Source organism: Sinohyriopsis cumingii, chromosome 6, assembly GCF_028554795.1.
Source record: "Sinohyriopsis cumingii isolate HCF-2022 chromosome 6, ASM2855479v2, whole genome shotgun sequence".
Classification (NCBI taxonomy): Eukaryota; Metazoa; Mollusca; class Bivalvia; order Unionida; family Unionidae; genus Sinohyriopsis; species Sinohyriopsis cumingii.
The window spans coordinates 61605374-61623413 of record NC_142966.1 but is presented as its reverse complement, the minus strand read 5'-3'; positions in this window follow the sequence as shown (position 1 = coordinate 61623413).

Here is an 18040-nt window from a genome sequence, read left to right as displayed (position 1 = left end):
GAAAGTGTATATAAGGAGAGAAATGAGTAGATTTCGTTCAAGCATTGGAATCATTCTTATATCTTGTGTCCCTAATATAAAATCAAAGTCTGCCGACGTGTTATATATTATATGTAGATATTATTTTGGAAGAAAAACATTGATTGAATCATTTAGTGGGATCAAAAAGTGCTCATGCAACTATAATAATATTTGGCACTATTGTGAATTACTCTAGGAGTTATGGGCAATGCTATTTTGACAACGTCGCGACTCCTGGTCGACCAGTTTTTTTTTTTTCGGTTCTGAAATTTATACGAAGCTTTTCATTCCTTTGGACTTAAACAGAACGTTTTCAAGATTGTTTTTGATTCACTTCAATATGCTGTAAGTTCCTCTTACCGTTTCATTTGCAACATTGATACGTAAATTGTGTGTTAAGTTTTACAAAACTTGTTGGATTTTCTTCTTTATATACGTTTTGGCCATAGATTCATAACACTAAACAGGATACTCTAGGCTGCATAACTCCTCACTGACTGAGTCCAGACGCACCACTCGGACTGTAACTAGTCTACGGCTAGTGGTGTTCGCACTTTTTATTAAAGCCTTTTCCTTTTGCAACATTGAAAACATATAATTTTACTCGGATAAGGCTTCAGAAGAAATTATTGTACCTATGACTAACAGTGCCAAGGTTCTCATTCTTATAAATGCCAGTTAGTAGCTTGTACTTCTTTTTCAGGTCTGTTTTATGAGCATGTCCTTCGATAGTAATGGCCATACCTACATGGAGAACGGCCATTCAGACATCACTTGGAGACGATTCAAGCTTTCGGTTTCATGCGAATCTTCTTGATCAGCAGATGGTCAGATTTGTAACTACTGCATTTTGGTAAGCCATATAGACGAATTGCTGAACGTTTCCCACCGCCTGGCAGTAATTCACACGGTGTTCATACCACGGGCTTGGAAATTAGTTCGCTTTTATGGTCGCAATCCATTGCCTTCTTTATTGAAGAGTGATGCAAGTTGTCCATCTAATGCATCTAATATGATAACGTACTCCCACACTTGTTAAAATTATGATAAGTAACATGATGTTTATACTTTCCATGTGCTTGCATCTATACTATTTTGCTAGGATTCTTAGTAGATATCTTGCTGATCATAATCAAACTAACTTTAAGTCGGTTCTCGTGGCAGGTGTAGAGCATTTTGATTTCTTGATGGTTTTGTTTGTCTGAGTAAGGATGACTCTTTGCCAGATGTACGTTTGTCACTGGCGTCTGCAGCGATTATTTCTAGACGTCTTCTTTTAAATTCTCTTTCCTTTTCTTCAGCATTAAGGATCATCTTAGCATATTCATCTTCTTCATTTAATCGTGCTCCCTTCGGGCCACGTATTGGTTGTGGAACTATTCAGTTTCTTCACCATCGTTTCGTACAACAGAGAACGTCGCCCAAGTAATTGTTCACCCTTATAAACATACAAGAGTGTTTCAAGGCATTCTTGCTTCATTTGTATACGTCTTCTAGCAGCCTCAACAATCATCTTTTTTGCTTCAATCTACCATAGTGGCTATTTCTTCAAGGGACATAATTGTTGAAATATAAATGAGTGTTATAATTGTACTCTCCCTTGGATACTACTCATTCATCTCTGTATCACTAACTTAAACAGGAATGTAATTTGGATTGCAAATGTAAAACCTTAGAGTGAAACAAAATTAAAAGGTTGTTCCACATTTTTAATTGTATTCAGCTTAATTTCTAGCAAATACTTTCCAGCCTTCTTTATCTAACCTAACAGGTTGGTGAAAATACTAATTTTCTGAAATCTTATTGACTTTCTCATTTTAAAGTCACGCGTTTTTTGTTGTTTTTTTTTTTTCGTTGCCACCCCACCCTTCACTGAAATGCACAATCGCGCTCACTGTTGTTCAAGCCATGCCATCATCCATGCATGGGTATACTCAAGCGCGATAAATTTTTTGTTTTTTATCTAAGTAACCCATCCTTCACTTATACTATGCCCAAGCACACTGCATACATTATTTACGTTAAAGTGACCCGATCCAATACAAGTTGTGCATATATCGGTAGTCAGTAATCTAACATTTTGATTCAAAGTCAACGTGAATCAACCCTATACACTAATTATTTATTTAAAAAATATTAAATCCACCCCTTACTTTACATATGCCATAGCCCATTTTGTATATTGTATTATTGTCAATACAATAATATTAATAGAGCAGCACGTCCAGATTATTTTGAGTGAGCTAATACTAGGTCATCTTTGAAGCTATTCAAGGCTCAACTATCTCTGTATATGGTAAATACAGGGTTTCACTCATCTGATTTTCAATAACACTACAATAAAACAAGTGGATGAATGACTAAATATATTGCAGTTTGGGGAAGAATTTTCGATGAGCAAACCAATTTTTCCATATATTGAATAAACGAAATTTGATGACAGATACACTGGTAAATTCATCTTATCAAGAAGGTAAAGATGTTGCACTACACTACGAAGAAACGTGTAGTCTGAAGAAACCGTTGAACACTAGTATGCATCTCTAACAAGTAATAAAGCATGTTATAGTAAGTTATTCTATTTGATTTTTAGTTTTCAACTCCTTCGTTTTAATTTTATATCTCTAATTTAAAATGCCTTTTAACTATAGTTTGTATCTTCATAGCTCTACATTATTAGATGAGTAATGTTACTGTATTATGTTTATATTCACGCTCTAGAGTTTATTTGAAATTTTAGAAAATTCTGTACCATCACCATTCACAAATGCTCACGCATCAAACTTAACTGTAGTAATCAATATATTTCTGTATTTTTGTAACCAAGTCCTCCCCCCTCCTGTTTTCAATCACCTGATATGAAATCCTACTGATAACCCTTGTGTTACAGATGCTGGGAACCTATTCCCATGTCAAAGACTAGAGCAAATAAGCTAAGCCACTCAAGTATCTTGTGCTGATCCAGTGTTATATAACAGATCCACTGTTGAAGGAACTGTAGCAACAAAATGCTGCAATAGCAAAGACATGTATCAATATATATACCATTTTCTGGACTTTCAAACCGAGGACAGGTTTAGTACACCTATTTTATCAATCATACAAATCCCCGGCCAGGCTCTGGTACGGGATCAAAAACATGGTGCCGGTGGATTTTACAAGTCATTAAAAAAATACATAGTAAAAAGTACTAAAATTAAATGTCTTTGATTGAACAATATATTCTAACACTTAACAGTATTAACCGTCACCACTTCTGTATGCCTCCCCCTTAAATAAGCCCAATAAGAATAAGGGTGGAACCTAGATGGAAGGAGTAGAGGGAAAATGGCTAATATGATATATGTGCATGGGAGCAGTGTGTCTCAACTCGCAATCCAAGGATCGAACGCTCTGAACCAACCATGCCTACGGTAGACTGCCTCGGTGTGTTTCTCAGCATCATATAGACAATAATATTTTAAAAGTGCCGTTTTGCACTGCCATTTAAATCTCTTCCCCATGCTATGATCCATATCTTCAACAAGGAATACATTATACATAGCTTTAATATAGTTTTTGTTCTGATCAACATTAAATTAACTATGTAAGCTTGACTTTTAATTTAGCTTATCCTTCGTATATGGAGCGTTAATTGTCTTAAAGGAAACACTTGATTAAAGTTGAAAGTAACACACTTATACTGAAATATGGTGGAACTGAAGACAGCAAAGATGGTTTTATTACAATATTCACAAATAATTCCCTGACGATAGCTATAAATCAACGATATAACAATACATTGACTCGGGTGCTTTTTATACATTTTTAGTAAATTGTATATCTGATTTGCTACACAGAGAATGAATATTCTCGGTATAGCTATGCAATGGTCGATACAAGATACATTTATTAGACAGTCGTGCCTGGCAAAGGAATGTATGAGAGGTGCCCATTTGCAATAATGATCATGGAAAAGGGGAGGTACATTTTGGATCACTTTCGCCCTTATCACATTCTTTAAGAAACCAAGTGGTCCCATTTGGCAATAATGGCATCTCGAGATACATCTCTCAATGTTCCCAGAGCCGAGAGAGATACATCCTTAAAATATCAAGCAAACATTGAAAAAAAATAGATTAATAAGAAGAAAGCAGAACAATGATCACAAATATATTACCAAACAAAAGAAGCAAGATATAAACGTTAACAGAGAGTGATCATGTAAGCTCTTTTAGATGGAGAAAATGTAATACATTTACACTGTACATTTTCCCTAATGCTTGTTAATTACCGTCGTCAAATTTTACTTTTAAAACATGTACATTATGATAGATTTATTTAAGCTAATTGGTATTTAAAGCATTGCATGGAAATGGTGTAGTTGGTTAGGTTAACTCATGAAATTCCCAAAAACCTTAATGTATTGCGAAATTACTATACTTTCTTTGGGAGACCGGCAATGTACACGTACATCCTATGAAAAATTCTCTCCAAAAGTAAATTTTGAAAGATGACAGTGATATGTTGCGCTGATAGTTTTGAGAGAAATTATGTTATCGGTGTCCACTCAAACCATACTCAAGGTGACGATATCGATGATCTCAGAAGTGAAATCTGCCGCAGTCATGCACAAATGCTTGTTCTTGTTTTACGTCATTTTTCAAGGCATTCAACAACAACTATATATATATATATATATATATATATATATATATATATATATATATATATATATATATATGTATATATATATATATATATATATATATATATATATATATATATATATATATATATATATACAAATCATATGGCGAATAACAGTCCTTTCAAGTGTACAGGATCAGCTAGGAATCACGTTTGTCAGGGATTGATTAAGACAAATGCAGTAAGCTGACTACGAACAGTGCAAAACTAGTATCTAACTAGCCTAGGCGCTTTCGACTCGTAATCAGTATATTTCTAACGCAAATACAAACCATAGACAAGAGAAACAAAAAAAAAAAAAAAAAAAAAATAACCGCGGAGTTTGTTAAACTTTACATGACTATGACTTGTTGCGAATGCTGGAAAATATTTTATATTGACCTAGAAACCAACGAGCCATAGCGTCATCTGTTATTTTACGTAAATGTATGTGTGCGCAAATTATATCCCGGATATTTCATTGCTATATTAGTCATCGGTTTGTTTGTATTAGTAATTATAAAATGGAGTTCAGCTTCATCTATAATTAATCTTGTAAAATGTAATTTATGATCATATGATCCTCCCTGAGTAAATTTACCAATTTTGTTTTTCTTCTGCCAAGATCTTTATTCTCAAAATCAGTTATATCATGATTTTCGTCATCTGAATATTACTTTTGTTGAGGTGATCAAACTTGTTTATGCGGACGATACGATATAATTGCTTCACTTACAATCCATGATAACAATAATTTTACATCGAACATATACAGTACCAATATTGTTGGTTACCACATTTTATCTGAAAAGTGTTTGCCAAACAAGACATAGCAAATCGGATTAAGATTTTCAGGAAACTTACATGACTCGATACAAACGAATCCAGTCAAATCAAAACCTGGTAATGGTCCATAGATCAAGACCCTGGACATCTCGTGTGTTGGATGTCCAAGCCGCTCAAAATACTTAAGACACTGTCCCATTCCAAGAAAACTTCCGGGATAGCGTGCAATCATATCAATCGAAATAACACCAATACAATCGTTTTTAGCATTTCATAATCCACCGTGTCCGTATTCGAAACAACTGCGTTGTATTTCATCATGACATTCCAATCGTGTTGGTTTCCAAGAATTATTCTCTCTAGTAAAATGGCAATCAATAATAATAAATTTGTATGTCAGTGTTGTCTGGGGATAATAGAAAAAGGTCTTGTGGTCGATCATATTAATGGAGAAATACTCAATAACTCTTTACGGAATTTGTGAGCCATTAAACAGTCATAATTGTAACTTTGGAAATATAGGTGGTAGTAGTAAGATCGCCAAAGCAGTTGTATCTACAAATGTATAAACAGGTGAAGAAATAATATTCAACCAACTAATACAACTGGCAAATATTTCCACATTATCATGCCTTCGGTTCAGTGCTTTGCAAATAATATTACCAGATCTGCTTTCTCTAAGAAATTTAAACAAACGATTATTTTTCATTATTGATGAAGGGAAATAACTCTGTTAAGCAAAGACTTTCTCTGGTAGAGTAATTAAGTAGTTATCCCGCTTGTTAATGTGTAACTAACTAGCGCGATTCAGGGAGATAACCCTGTCAAGCAAAGCTCTCTCCCGCTTGTTACACTGTGACTAACTAGCGTGAATATTTATTGTCTTTTCTCTCGTAAAATAATTGTATACAGAATATACAATAATTTAACCAGCTATGTGATAATTAGTATCAGTGAAGTAATATAATTTTGTAACTGTTCAAATTATTTACACGTTTTAATTTTATCCCAAATTTTGTCTCCCTTGAAAAAATCAATAACCCGCTTTGTAATGCAGTATGTATGTATGTATATATATATATATATATATATATATATATATATATATATATATATATATATATATATATATATATATATATATATATATATATATATATATATATATATTAGGAATTCCAGCATAGGTAACTTTATAACAATTTCTGGAACATATATATGTAAGATGTGTATAATGGTATAACGCTAGAGTAGTAATACCAGTTTCAATATTGTTTGGATGTTTTAGTAATTGATCACGCATAAAAACACCTTTGAAGGTTTTGATGTTTAATTTTGTTAGCAGCTTCAAATAAATTAAAATTTGACATTGGACGATTTAACGAAATGTTCCTGGAAGTCTCAAACCTTTTACGTATTGATAATGGGTTCATTACACCACTTCCCTTTTTTATTTTTTTTACTATTATTTTGTATTGATGCTAATCCACCAGCAGCTCCTGCAGTACAAGTGCAGCTGCTTTTGCAACAGCTGGGGCTCCAGCGGTTAATAAAGCTGATATAGCTGCAAAAAGTGAAAATATACCACCAGTCTTGATTGGATTTTTAACGGCGCTCGCAGAAAGATTGAGTTTAACGCCAGTTTTTTATTGTTATGCATCAATGAAATGCATGAGTTGACGTTCTTACAGTTTAGTTTGACCACCTGTGATCTGATCTTTTTTTAGTGTTATTTTTATTCCACGGTTCTTTGCTGAATTAGATTGAAAACTTTTAATTTGACCAGGAGTCTGAGTAACGCTAACATGATGATAAGACATTTTTATAAGTAATAGGTCATTTTCAACTGAAAATGTTACTTGTTTTCTATCGGTACATCAGCAACTCGCATTTGCTAGCCTGTGCCTTCAGGTATTATTGTTTAATTACTAAGTATAACTGCAATTGCTCTATAATCAGAAATAGCAGCAACATTTGTATTTCAGCGAGCTCGAACGTGAATATCAACGACAGATTGTTTAAATAATTATATATGCTCCACTAAAACGCATTAGATAGGATAAAGGCTTATAAAATCTAATTGAGAAATTGTAAATCAGTTTCTGTATTTTCACCACACCCCATAATGTCATTAAACGAAGATATGCACGTGCTACACGATTCAAATCAAAATTTAACAATATATTTTCAGATGGTTCTTCATGTCCATTTATCCGTAAGGAAACTTCATTAACTCCACGTTTGTCAAATATCATATGACTTAGTATTTGTGAATTTACTCGTGCTGTATTTTGAAAATCAATACATAAATAAATCTTGGTGCGGAAACTCCTTTTTGTGATGCAACAAGCCATATGAATACACCATTAAAATTACTATGAGTGCTATTTGTAGATACTGTCAATATCATAATGATTTTCCGCCAAAATTCATAAAAATAATTTAACTTATATTCTTCAGCAATTGTTGGAGTCATTACTAGCATCCACAATGAACGTTTTGTTATAAATATTTTAGCAGCATCAGCAACAGCCGCTGCTCGCCTAATTGTATCGTCATCATCAGCTTTTCTTAGAAACACAACTGTATGTTTATCCCCAAAGAAATACAACTGTATGTTTATCCCCAAAGATAACTTTTCTACAAAATCAAAAGATATGAGATAACGGAATTGCGCATGAAAATCTTTTACTTTCACATTTTAATATTGATATATGCGTTCGTCGATACAACAGCTACTCCGTCAGCTGCTCCTCCAGCGGCTCTGTTTAAACTATCATGGTCAGGGTGATCAGAATTATCCTTGATAAGCATCATTGACGGCCCAGCTGATCTTGTATAATCATCTGAATATCTAGCCAAATTTAATATCGTTGTAGAAACATCAACGTCTGTTTGAATTGTTTCAATATTTCGTCTGTCATTATTGTACGTAGCTCTGTCAAACAACGCCATAATATCATTATCAATAAAAGCAGCTTTATCATCAGCTTCATATTCTGTATTATCTGTTTTTACAATCTCTCCTTCTACTTCGATATATGCTTCAGCCGGCAACAAATTTATGCTTCTATCTTGAACTTGTAATTCAATTCGACCACGTTGATTTGGCATACGTGCGTCATAAGAATACTATTTATAAAACTTATAGATTTATCATTGAGATTGGTGAATCCATATCAAATTTAACCCAATAATATTTTGTTTTCCAAGATCCAGCATATTTAGGTTTTGCATATATTTATGTTTGATTGTATCCCTGTGCGGCAATATCTACTGCGTCTATATATTCTGATTTTGTGATATTCTCTAAACCAGTAGTTATAAATTTATTCTTAATATCAAATAGTAGAAATTGTATTTTAGGAGATTTTAGTTGAAAATATTGTGGTTTGAACGATTTTTGTTGAGGTTTTTTAAAAACTTTTTTTTTAATATATTCACTATATTCTGAATCATCATTTCTCGTCTGTTTTAGTCGTAATATATAGGATATATCCATTTAAGAAAATTATCCACGTTTCCGCTAACATACTCACCTTTCACTGCAGCTTCAGCTAAACTTTCTCTATAACTTCTTTAAATTCTTCAATAACACATTTCCTAAACTTTTTAATCAATGCAATATTTTCTTTTCTTACTTCCGATTTTGGTGCAAAATCTTTTATTTCATTTTGCCAATACCTTCACGTATTTCTTCTTCACTAGCAGGAAGTTCAGCAGCAGCTATTGCAGTTTAAAGATCTCTTAAAATCATTTTTGTTTGTTTGGTTCTTCTTGCTATCTTTTCGGTTTGCTCAGCAGTTTGTTTTAACGTTGGAAGAAAACCTTCAGTTACCTTTTCAACAGGTATAAATATTTTTCTGTACCTTCTGCATATCCAACTTGTGCTTCTTGTCGTTCCTGCAGTTTTTGTTTGAGAGCATCACAAATAGGAACATATCTTCAAATTGCTTCTAATCTTTCTCTAGGTAATCTACTAATGTGAGATTCCATTATAGATATAATAATGATTTAATTACTCACACATTTATGTCAATAGAGGGTGCGACCACAAATGTGTGTTCCGACGAGTAAACAGTTTTTTTAGAAAAACAAACGACAAAGATTAAGTAACACAAAAAGAGAAACTCTCGGTAAGTTAGATGATTCGTTTTGACGTTATTGACATTTTATTTTCATTTTGTTTCGTATGTGATTTTATGTTCATCAATGGATTTTAAATCAAGTTCACCCTCTCTGCTTCTCAAACGATAAATTTAACGAGCTCTGTTTAAGGAAGACTTTGTGTCAAAGTCACAAAATGACTGATTTATGAATTTCGCAAAAACACTGAACATAAATGTACTAGTAATATACTATGATTAATGACACTCGCCAATACATTCACTATGTCAAACCGAATATCTTTACGAAGACATGATAAATAACATTATATTTTACAACACGGGTACTTTCATGGCTTAATCATTTTGAACTGTATCAATAGTAAGTAGAAATCTTCCTTGACCTTTCAATCATGATTTCACTGGTACACATATTTAACAATATGACGTTTATAGAAGTAAGCTGTATTTTTAAATTTGACCTATCTTAGGAAGTGCGTGACTGTGTGTGTGTGTGTGTGTGTGTGTGTGTGATGTGTGTGTGATTATAATTTTTTAACGTATCTTTAACACTTTTTCAGTCATATCGCTACGATGTCTGCAGTGTGCCAGTTTAAAGTGATCACTAGCACAGGCGCATCATGCCGCAGACAGTCACATTATCCTGAGCGTTTAGCGAGGCAGCTGTTAGTACTATTTGTATAAGTCTGTGTTATGACTCGGCTGGGCTTCGAACCCTTCGAACTGGGCTTCGAACTGGGCAACTGGAGCGGTTTAAGAAGAGTGTAAAAGAGTGTTAAATTATGTCATCAAGAAACAATATTTGAGTCAAACAAACAACTTGTTACTGACCCATAAGTTTAAGAAATATAATTAAAACATAATCCTTACAGCGTACAAATATTGCTTATATAATATCTAGAAGAGAAGAACGCTGTTTGATAATTGGATTCAAATCCAAACTAATAGCTGATTAGTCATTACCCTTTTAAAACAACAACGCCAGTAGTATATAATACTGTTACAGTGTGAGGCTTACAAGGCATAGTTTGACATGTTTATCGGGCATCAAGACAAACCCTAGGCACCTCAATTCACCTGCAACCACTGCAAGAAAAACTCTGGAAGGTAGGATGGACAATTGTTCCTCGGAATTATGTGTTGCAAATTTCTTAAAATGTTTAAAATTGTAAACGTTTGAATTTGATTTTTTAAACTTTTAACTGTTATTGAAAAATTATATCATATATGAAAAATGTTGCAAGAATATCTTACAAATTAGTTATGGGTGAAATACATATATGTTTGTAGGATGGTACATAGGAAAAAACACGCCATGAAATTCGCTATCCCAAGAACGTGGTGGGAACGCAATGACCACTCAAGCAACTGCTACTTCTGCATTGTGGACTCTTCCAAACATCAGACTGGCAAGAATGCACCTGCTTACACGTACTCATACCTTCCTTGATCAATCGCTCCAGTATGACACTGCCTTGTGCTCTCCGTACCCACTCCTCCGGAGATAGAACAGACGTATTTAGACGAGAGCGAGAAAGACTTTGTAAATCCAGATGACAATTTCAGAGGTGGAGCTGAGAAGAGAAACCCATACTACCCTAATCGAAACGATTGCAACGACTTGTGGGATGAAAATGTGCAAGTCGCAGATCAGAGGAATGTGACCAGTCTGTTCGAGGCAATCGAAATCGCCTGAACCAGAGTGAGTGTTGCCTTTTCATTGGCAGCTCATCCATGAACCTCAAAGCCGTGCTGCTCCATAATGGGAACAAGTACCAGTTTCTTCCCCTGGCTCACTCGGTGCACCTCGAAGAGGACTTCAACAGCATCAAGACCTTGCTGCACGCCTTGAAGAGTGATAAGTACGGCTGGTAGGTCATTGGAGACTTCAAAATGGTAGCATACCTGATGGGGCTCCAAGGCGGTTTCACCACGATTCCCTGCTATCTTTCACTTTGGAACAGCAAGGCGCACTACCACAGGCGGGTGCTGGCCACAGCGGACCGAGTTCTCTGTGGGTATGAACAACGTCAAGAGGGAGCCAAAATTTAGGCCTTATGAAACAATTTGTCAGAGCTCTAGATAAGGGGTCTACAGCGTTCACGTGCCTTCAAGACTTCTTCCCTAAGATGTCTGAGGCAAAGGTTAAACCGTTGTCTTCGTCTGACTACAGATAAAGAAGATCCTTGAGTGCAATGAATCTCACTAGTAAGGACAAACCGGCTTCGAAAGGCTTTGTCGCAGTGGTTCAGGGCTTCCTGGGAAATCACAAGGCCGAAACCTATCCGGAGCTTGTTGAGACTCTGGTGAAGATCTACGGCGCAATGGGTTGCAGTATGTCCCTCAAAGTCCATATCCTTCATGCTAATCTTAATACATTCAAGGAGAACATGCGAGCGTATTCGGAGGAGCGAGGCGCACGCTTCCAGCAGGATATACTGAACTTTGAACTCCGCTACCAAGGACAATATAACGATTGGAGACTACATTTGGGGGCTGAATCGTGAAGGTGATTTACAGTATAATTGTAATACTTGAAAAACTGCTAACTATTATATCTTGTGGTCATTTTTGTATTAGTTTAGAATAAATACAAGCAGCAGGGAGGGTGAACATTGCAAGGTTTAGAAGGGTCCATTTGCGAAAATAAAGCTTCTTACGAAAATGAAAACACGTGGTCAATAACGCTAAACCGAAGCCTCTAACCGACTGAGACTTCTCTAATTGGGTACTTTATTTTTGACGTTTGTGTTTTCTGTTTTTTTTTTTTGCTTGTTTGTTTACCCACACGGACACTCAATTTTCGTCGTCACTCTCCCTGCTGTTCTCTCTCAACCCAAATTGTATCAAGACCTACGCGATATCGCGACCGAGGATTATGTAAATTTATTGTGATAAATCCGTGTGGGATAGCTTGTGCTTTTGAAACTTAATCATATCCATATACCATGAACATCAAGTCTGATGAATGTTTAGCAGAGTATGAGTATCAACTCCATTAAACAGAACTAAAATATTGCAGTTATCTCTGATCACTTTAGGTATTTATGTATATCGCTGAGTAACATAAATCACGTCTGTGTTTTTGTGCCTGTTTCGAGAAAATATCCGAGCTGGATTTGAATGTTTGTCCATCATCACATAATCATATAATACGAGATTATCAATAAATCCATTGAGATCATCTACATTTGAGGCTTCAACAATATCGGTGATAAAAGTAATAATATCATTAACATCCTCATCCAACAATTTTGCATTTTGATTAAAATCTTTTCGCACATCGTCGTATCTCTGATCATCTACAGATGGTGCCACTAAATATAACTTCTCCCACTTGAGCCATCTCATTATCAGATTAAGGAACAATTGCGTCGTACCTGACCCAGATGGACCTTTGTTATGTGCTCTGATATAATTTGGTAGCACTGGATGATGCTTGACTGGCTCTTGATTTCGTGTCGCTGAGAAATCAACGATATCCATGTTACAGATATAATAAATAATATGGATTTTTATTGAGTTCGATGCAGAGCATCTATCCCTACAAGTGGATTAAAAACACTGATAACAAACTATAAAAAGCACGCACTTACAGGCAAATGTGTGAAATGAGTTACAAAAATACTAATGTATTTCTTCTCGTATGAAGACAGGTGGTGATATCGCTGTTTCACTTGGGAAATTATGAGGAGCTCCATGGGCTTAATACCCAGGTGGAAAATATTATCCTGGATATAATTAGTGTGGTCCTTGAACCCGACATGATATCCGACTTGACGAGCGAGATCTACCAAGACCTGGAGATTATCCAATAAATGATTTTGATCAAGCATGTCAAGTTCATGATGCAGCGTGTGTAAATTATTGATTTATAACGACATATTGCAGATGACAAGATGTTTCACTCTTTGAATTCCATATATTAAAAAAATCTCTCAGGGAAAAACCTCCTAGTTTCCTAGCAAAATCCGCGATGAAATGTAAACTAGATCTAGGGCTGGTAAATAATCAACCGATTATACAATGGAATCGATTTATTATACCCCAATAGGATATTCGTGGGGTAGAGCAGCGATTAGTAAACTTGCTGATGCAGCAAATGTCACACGTTATGTTGCTAAAAATTGGTTAGCACGACATGTAATGTTTTAAACTTATCTACATAAACCACCTAAACCCATTCAGTACGCACATTCTGATGTCAGAACTCCGAATGAAGTTCATCAAGCAGATATTTTGTTTTTATCACACGATATTATCAGCCACGCACATACAAATAGGCGTTAACTGTCTTAGACGTTGCTAGTAGATATAAAGGACCAGAACAATATCAACGAAAACAACGACTGACGTTGCATCTGCGTTTGAACGATTTTATCAACGTGGTAGTCTACGATGGCCACAGTTGCTATAGGTTGATAATGGCAAGGAATTACATGGTGTAGTAACATGTCTGAGGAAAAAAATATAATGTCAAACATCAGACGAGGACATACAGCAATCAGGGAATTGTTGATGGATTTAATCAAATACTTGCTGAGCGGATATTTGGATATCATTATGCGCAGGAAATATCCCTGAACAAAGTTCAAAAAGATATGGGATCTCGTGAATGGGTTGCAAGACTGCCCAAGTGTTATAGCTGCGTTAAATAATTAAATTACCCGTGCAATTTCTATGAAACCCATTAATGCAATCATAAAAACATGTACCAATACAACGACATAACTGCTTACTAAAATAACCAGTACTACGTAAGGTGACTGTAAGATATTTATATGAACCTGGTGAACTTGAAAGTGGTAATAAAAGAGCAAATGGTCCTATTTGGAGTGTGACGACACATAACATTTCCAGCATGGTAAAATCCACGGGTAGACCTGCAATCTACAGACTAGATTCAGCTGCTCCCCAACGTGGATTTGTTCGTGAACCATTACAAGTAATTCCTGAAGACACACAATTACTACCGCGTTCACTTTTGTGAACTGGCGCGTCGACGTCGATTACATTGAATACTGGTCAGCAACTGCCACAACAGTACTGTGTTACAGACGGCGCAATGATTATTTTACTATTGTTTCAATGTCATGATAAATTCTGCTTTGAGATCAAAGTCGCGTTTATTTTTCACAATGCTTATAACTAGCTAATTTTTTTCTTACTACATCATAGTCTTTGCTAGCAGGTTGATTATTATTTTCGGTGAAGTATATGATAACCCTCGGCAGCGGAGATAATCTTCTGACTCGAGACACTGCGAGATAAACCAAATTTGACCATTCAATACGATTATCAACAATCCAAAGATTAGTATCCGAAATAGATAATCCTTGTGATGAATGCATCCTTATAGCAAATAATAGCGTCTACGGAGTTTATTCCATCGTTTATGCGCTTTCATCAACACTCACAGAACCTAAACAATATCATTTAGCACAAAATTGTGTTTACTACCGCAACCTGGAATTGCAAAGTCGATATTTTGAAGTGGAGTATCTGCTACGCGATAACACAGTGGTACAGGTAGTTTTGAAAACTTTAGTTTATGTAACAGAAATAATTATTGTTGAAGAGTATCACTAAATATGTTTCTAATTGCAACTATCAAATCATCTGGTCTCAAAATATTCCTAAAATCATTCATAAGAGTTTCTGAAATTATCTCAAGCATTATTTCACACTGAGCTTTATGTGATTGTAGTCTGATTAATTTCTTAAACTCTCTTAGTTCTGGATCAAGCGCTCTATGGTCAACAGTTATTTCTTAATAATAATCTACGAACATTTTCAGCCATTCATGTGGAGACAATCCAATAAAAGGTGGCGGTTGACCATGATCGCCACACATGATAGCAGTCGTACTTTTATTCAGTAACAAATCAAGAAATATTTGTAATGTCTTCAGCGACACTCTACATATTTCATCCCAGAATATAATCTTTGGAATATATTTTCAACCATTCGTTCAGGAGTCCATGTATCTCCCTCCCATCGGAAGCAGCTGTGATAAGTATGAGATTCAACTCCTCGTTCGTTCAGTTCTCTGGCGAGTTTGTGTGGGTGTCAAAACAACGAATTCTGAACAGCTGTTCATGAATAATTCGATCGAACGTCTTTTTGGAAATCTTAATATTTGTTATATTTCAGCGACGTCTTTCATAGACGCTCCAGTATCTGTAACTGTTTCTGCCCACTCATTTATGTTTTTACGTTTTAGATCCGTTAAACCATTTCTCCGTATCGCGTTTGTGAAGTGTTCTGCAACTTGATCAGCTACACAATTTAGCCTTGAGAGTTTCATCGGTATGAGATCATTAACGCTAGGTTTATCATTCAGCAGATATATCGCATAAACAACTGCAGTCACATGATACGCTCTTTCATAATATGGTTTGTCAATACCAGACAACATTCCATGTTTAGAATTTATATTCAACTTTACAATATTTCCAGTGTGATGTAATTGAAGAGAGACATGTTTGTCACGGATAATCCAAGTATAGTTTACTTCCGCAACAAACTGTACTCTAAATAAATATCTTTCATTGTCGAGATAATTAATAATCGTCGCCGCTCGTTAGTCATTCATTGTAGCTCAGATAACTTCGTCGTTGCGCATGATTCTGAATGTTGACCACACATAAGCCGCGAAATTCTTCCTTGGTGTCATTAATACATTTAATCATACTTATATTCGTCGATCAACCAGAGCTCGCTTCGGCAAGTGGGGGGTTCTTCTGTTAAGATCGAAACTAGCTTTCGAAGGCTTGAATGTAAATAATCTCTCAAACTCCTCCATATTATAATCAAGGCAAATATATATTTAAATTGAAGTATATATATATATATATATATATATATATATATATATATATATATATATGTGTGTGTGTGTGTGTGTGTGTGTGTGTGTGTGTGTGTGTGTAATGATTCAAGCAAAGACTAATTGTAAATGGCTAATGATCGGCTATGCAAGTCCCTGTAGCAAAGTCTGTGTAAATGAATTATGTGGATATCACATGCAAAGCGCGCGAAGAGTGAGTCTATGACCAAAACCGTGTTTACGATGTGGTGGTAAAAATTCAGAGAGCTAAAACGATATTATGAGAAACAAATAACGTCGGCAATGACACGTCATAAAAATGTCACAGAATATCTCTCCAGATTTTCAAATTAATTATTTAAACAAATAATATTGTATACATGGAGCAAAATGAATTTGTGAATCATCCTATCATCAATGATTATTTGGCGTCTCGTGATGGCGTAATTAGGAACTGTCGACTGAAAAAATAGTCGATTTTGTTACTATTGCTGGTTATCTCATGTTTGGCATTGGGAAAAACGTATCACTGTCATACGTTTGCGTATGAATGTTTTCTAAGAAGGATATTTACACCTTTTAACTTTGTCTCTGATAAATTCAGACAAACAATAAGTCAAAATATGTTTAGATCTCCATGTAAGATAGCTGTATATAGACCTGCATGTACTTTAACTCTCAATGTGCGATTATTTTATATGGTGTGTTTGGAAAATAAAGTAATTCAACACTGCAGTTTACAACAATTATAATTCGTTCAGTATAATGATCACGTCTAGGAATCCAGCATAGGTAATTTCATTATAATTTCTGAAACATTTATCCGCAGGGATGATCCGTGATTAAGTGTTGGCGTGGCTGATTCTCAAACTGGAGGTCTGACGTTGCAATCCCGTGAGTGACAAATGTCGACGGTGGCGAAAATTTCGTAATTTTTCATTAAAAAGTGTGTTTCCGCCCCGTTTGCTCGAAGGTCAGAAGAAGAAATTACACCGTCCCACTATATCACCACGTCGTGGGTGCACTTTTTCACTCCCAGGGGTTGATTGTGGGACATGTGCATAAATCTGTTGAACGTAGGGAAGGCCCCCGTTTGCATGTGTTGTGCTGTCCATATAATTAAAATTATATATACTGTAAATATGTATATATTACCCTCTGGACCGGCTAGAATGTCATTTACCAATCTAGGGGGTCACATAAGACTTGTGTCGCCCTTAGAGCTAAGATTTTATGCAATGCTCTAAATAGCTTGATATGATGATGTAAATCTGCTGCTGTGGTTAAGGTTATGTGTTGTGTAAATATTTTTATATATTTTAAACAGATATTTATTATATAATGAATTTAGAAATTATTTCTGCAATTCAAAAATTAATACATGACGGTATGAAAATTCTGATCAACTTGATCCAGAAAATATTATTTGTGAATTTGAATCATTACAACTGGGAAAATTCGAAGATATATATACATTACCAGCAGAGTACCGATTGATTAAGTTGATTCAACAGTCTATATTACGATCCTTAGCAACAGTCAACGATACACGAGTTGAACAGTTCGTTTCACAAGCGCGATTGAGAAAATTAGACAAGAATTGTCTCAC